Source organism: Acartia tonsa, chromosome 15, assembly GCF_053477335.1.
Source record: "Acartia tonsa isolate MP-2025a chromosome 15, ASM5347733v1, whole genome shotgun sequence".
Lineage (NCBI taxonomy): Eukaryota > Metazoa > Arthropoda > Copepoda > Calanoida > Acartiidae > Acartia > Acartia tonsa.
In genome coordinates this window covers 2,568,294-2,573,652 of record NC_137274.1, presented here as the reverse complement: position 1 = coordinate 2,573,652, position 5,359 = coordinate 2,568,294, and positions in this window count along the sequence as shown.

Genomic DNA, 5,359 nt, shown 5'->3' with positions numbered 1-5,359 from the left:
CTAGCCTGAGTGATTAGGCTGGGGGTTTTGGCAGTTTTGTTGATATACTGATGTGGCAAAAGTATCAGTATGGGCCATAGTAATCTAGCAAAAGGGTAAAGACAGTAAAACATCAACAAATACATCCACAATGAAAATTTAGTTTTTGATTTCAGCTTTTCTAGTTTCTCTAATGGAATCTTGTTTCTTTCAGCCCACCATTCAGCAATTGAACCATCTTCTTTGAAATAAAAATCTTTCCATCTTAATTTGGTCTTGTATTTAGCAATATTATCACTAATCCAAGTTGGCTTAACGAGCAATATTCCAGCTAAGTAGACAAGTGTATTAAAGTAGAGAATACCTCTTGTGATTTGAGAAGCCAATTTGTGATATTCAGGAGGTGTTTCATCAGTGTTCAAGAAGTTGTTTGAATTTGTAAAGTTTGTCTGCCATGTTTGATTGCCATGACTTAGTTTCTGGAATATCTGGTCCAGCTGTATATCAGAGAGTATGTCCCATACATAGGGAAGCTCAGATAATATAACTGTTTCCAAAACAAGCATGACAAATATGGTAAATTTTGCAGAGTTTGTAGACAGAGAAATTTTAGCATTGTCTTTTTTGCATGATTCAGCAATCATTGGCTTTAGTTCATCAGAGTGGACATTTTGTCTGACACAAGTCATCAACTGTAATTTCTGATTTGAATGAATTATTCTCTCAATTTCTAAGATAATTTCAGCATTCTTGGTATCTCTATTTAAGACAGTGGTGTTAAAACAAGACATTCTCATACCATCCCAATCTTCCTTGTTGTGAAGGATTGTGAATAAATCTTCAGCTGTAATGATTTTCTTTTTGTAAAAACGAAGAAGATTTACAATGAGTAGACGTAGGAGATCCTTTCTGTATCTTGCAGCCAAATGTATGTGGATCTTGAAATAAGAAGAAAGAACTTCTCTAGATGCTTGAATCCTCTGAATAATTTCAGTAACATTTTCTTCAGTAAGACACTCCACGTACAATTCTAAATTCAACAACTTATTAAATGAATTTGTAATTTACACTGTCAATATATACCTGACCAAAAAAAATGGGGGCAGTCTCAATTATAACATATAAAGGTGTAGCAAGTAATCTTCTAAATACAAAAATTGTCAAATTGCATACATATATAATAGGGTTGGGCCGGGTACTTTTTGGACGGATACTGAATATATGGCTGATTTACAATGCCGGATATCCGGCAAATATATGTTATTTGGCCGGATATCCGGTTATTTGGCCGGATATCCGGTTATTTGACCGGGTATCCGGTTATTTGCCGAATATCCGGTTATTCGGCCAGATATCCGGTAATTTGCCATATAACGATTATATGTCATTAGAAATCAACCGGATATCTGGTATCCAGCCAAAAAAGTATCGGCCCAACCCTATTATATAAGTATGCCATTGTTTCTTCTTTACAGTGAAGTTTCTGATAGATCCAGGGAATGTTCCAGTTATTAACACTTAAATAAAATTAGATGATCAACCCTTCTCTCAGGTGCCCCAAGAGTCCTTTAGGAGCATTACCGCTAGAAAGTTCTACAGTTCTTGTGAAAATTAGATAATTTTTAACATTTTTTTGAGCACTGACAACCCCTCCCTCCTTATATTATGTTGCAAGGGTCCCTGGTACCCAATATAAACTATCCTAACCTGACCTTATATATTTAAGAAACAAACTAGAAAGTATCCCTTCCGTTTTTCAAGGTCGGGTATATGCTCGACTTGGCACTTGGGAAACTGGCAATAATTTGCATTAAACTTACGTCTTCAATATATCAAAAACTAAAGCTATAAAGCAGAAGTACCGATTGCAGAGTTGCTTCACTTTCTAAACCCTTATTGTTACAGGAATCATCAACTAAAGTTTTCAATCAAAAAAATTTCAACTTGCTTAGAATAAAGAAAAGGGCTAACCATTACGAAGTTCGTTCAGACTCATATTACAGAAAAGATTTGCATTTAATAAGTATAAGAGATAGATGGGACTAAGGCTGTTTATTACACTAATCCCAAAAGTTTGAAAATGACCTTTTTTTATTCGTTGATTTAACAACTTTGGGGACTTTCAATCAATTTTGATGGATTGGTTTATTAATTTGAGTGTTCAATCATGTCTACCACTAATTTTAAATTCTAATGGCTTTTAAATTTATTTGTATATCCCATGATGATACACAAACTGACCCTTTCTGTTGATTACATAGTGGTTGAAACGTTTGATCACTAAACTTAATGAACCAACCAATTAAAATTCAATAAAAGTCTCCAAAGTTGTTGAGCCAAGAAATAGAAAAATGTTATTATAAACCTTCCGGGACTAGTGTATTAAACAGCCCAATGTCCCCTCCCTCCCTAGTTATTATTAGACTTGTGACACACTCTTGTATAGTTGATTTATTAAGTTGAGTGTTTAAAAGTTTCAACTTCTAGACTTAATCTACAGAAGGGATAATTTTTTGTATCATTATTGGGGATGTACATCAATTTATTAGACATTGTCTTATCCCTTTAGATTCTTGAATAACATGTTATTTCTTGTTAGGTAATAAAAATAAAAGTGTTCTAGTTATTATTAGACTTTGAGTACAGGGATCTAGAGGGATAAGACAATGGCTGATAAATGGACGTGTATACTCCATGAGTATACACAAACTTAACCTTTCTGTTGATTACAATAGGTGGTTGGAATGTCTTATTAGACCAATTAAAATTTCAAACAATCTAAAAAGTTGTTAAGCAAACAAATGAAAAAGTTTTTAAAACTTCGGGTACTAGTGTAATTAACAGCCAATTGTGCTCTGCCTCCCTAGTTATTATTAGACTTTTGGTACACTCTGGTATAATTCAGAGAGGGAGGGGAAATTGGACTGTTATTTCACTTGTCCCCAAAGTTTTATAATTGTTTTTCTAATTCACTAGGTTAACAACTTTTGAGAATTTTATTGAATTTTAATTGGTTGGTTTATTAAGTTAAGTGTATAAACGTTTCAACCGCTAAGTTTAATCTACAGAAGGGATAGTTTTGTGTATCAAACAAATTTAATAGAGGTAGGCCGGATACTTTTTTGGCCGGATACTGGATATCCGGATGATTTATAATGCAAGATATTCGGTATCCGGCAAATTACCGGATATCCGGCCGAATAACCAGATATCCGGCCAAATAACCGGATATTTGCTAGATATCTGGCCAGATACTGGATATCCGGCGTTATAAATCAGCCATATATCCAGTATCCGTCCAAAAAAGTATCTGGCCTAACCCTGTATATATGTATGCAATTTGACAATTTTGTATTTGGAAGATTACTTGCTACACCTTCATATGTTATAATTGAGACTGCCCCCATTTTTTTTGGTAAATTTCAGGTATATATTAACACACTTGAATTGAAATTTTGTAAAAATCTTTAAAATTGGGATGGTACAAAAGCCCCAAAAAAGCCCTAAAAACAGGGTTTTTTGCAGATTTTAAAAACTTTGCAGTGCTTGTACCATCGCAATTTTTGCATTACAGAAAAAATATTTTGCATGGGTCATTTTTTTGCATAAATCAACCATATTTTGGCTGGGGGCAAAAATTTTAACAAAATTTTTCAAATCCGGGACGGGGTAATGGGTATGACACATAACTGAGTTTTTTGAAACCTCATTCCTGGCAGGCATAGGATGCCAGCAAACCTGACATGGTCATCCTGGTAAACAAATCATTTTGTGTTACCAAAATACTAAAATATCCAATAGTAGATGAAATATATGTGTTCAAGTCAATTTTAGGTTCCAGGTATGATCCTGCAGGTCCTGTTTCTCAAGGTCTCTAGAAATCATTAAAAGGCTCCTGTGGCCGAAATTTTTGACTTTTTAAATTTTAAACTTAAGTTTTTTCAATATGTCTTCATGACATATTAAAATTTCATAAAAATTCGCCCCTGTATACCTGCCGAATGCCAGCTGCAGCAGCTGGCATCTGAAAAGTACAGTTGTTGTCACCAAAATTTAGATTTAAGATTTCTAATCAAAAAATTTGCATTTATGATTTATTTTCTGAAAAAATTGTTCTTCTAGCTTCAAAAACAAAAAAAATTTCTGCCTTTTAATATTGGAAAAAACATTGATTTTTGTATTATATAAAAGATTATATTGCCAGATATCTGGTATCCGGCAGAATATTGAAAATAACCAGATACCTGGCCAAGCTGGATATCGGGCACAACCCTAGTTCAAATTTAAATGTTGCAAATAAATGCTTTAGCTGTGTATTATCCTTAAAGGACACCTGCAAGAAATACCAAGAAATAACTGCTGAAAGACTGCCACAAGTAGACCCAATACTCCAAATTTGAAGCCTTCAGCTTCTATAACAAAAAAGTTCTAGGCATTTCAAAATAGCATTTTATGTACAATGAAAATTTGAAAGATTTCCAATGCTCATAAAAGAAAAAACAATATTAAATTACGTCGCCCAGACACAAAATTATAACCTCATCTTTGTCACAAACTTAGATTGCCCGTAACTGATTACATTTTTATAATAAAAACACCACATTTCATAGTCAAAATCTATGAAAAAAAATCGGTTTAAATTGCATTTGTAAACGAAAACATAGCGGAAACAAAGGGGAAAACTAATACAAGCTGAGCTGTGATTGGTTGCTTAGCTAATTCAGCCTTCTGATTGGCTACAGTACACTCGGTACAATGCAAGTTAAACTTAATTTCTTTTAATGATTTTGACTATAAAAATGGGTATTTTTAATGGAAAAATATAATTAGTTACAGGCAACCTAAATTTATGACAAAAATAAGATAATTTTGTTTCCAGGCCACGTAGTTTAATTTCAAAATTTTTAACATTAGCATTGTAATTCTTTCAAAATTTTCATTGTACATAAAATGTTATTTTAAAATGCCAAGAACTTTTTTGTTATAGAAACAGAAAACAGTGTAAAATATAAATTGATATTTTTTTTCCAAAATTCAATTCCTTCTGGTGATTTATAAATAAAATACCAAAAGTCAAATTTAGGTGGATGTTATCTATAATACAAAGTAGAACGATGTCTGTCCGTCTGTCTGTCCGTCTGTCCATCTGTCCGTCTGTCTGTCCGTCTGAAGCTTAAGATCTCAGTAACCACTGAACCGATTGGGCTCTACTCTTCAGGGAATATACCTACTGGTCCTGTGATGGTTTTAAGCTATTTTCTTGGGGGGTGGGACACCTCAAACCCCCCCAAAAAATGAAAATACCCCCCCCCCAAAAAAAAAAAATTTTTTTTTACTTTTTCTTTTTAAATCTAAAATACGAAAAATTAAGTTGATCAAA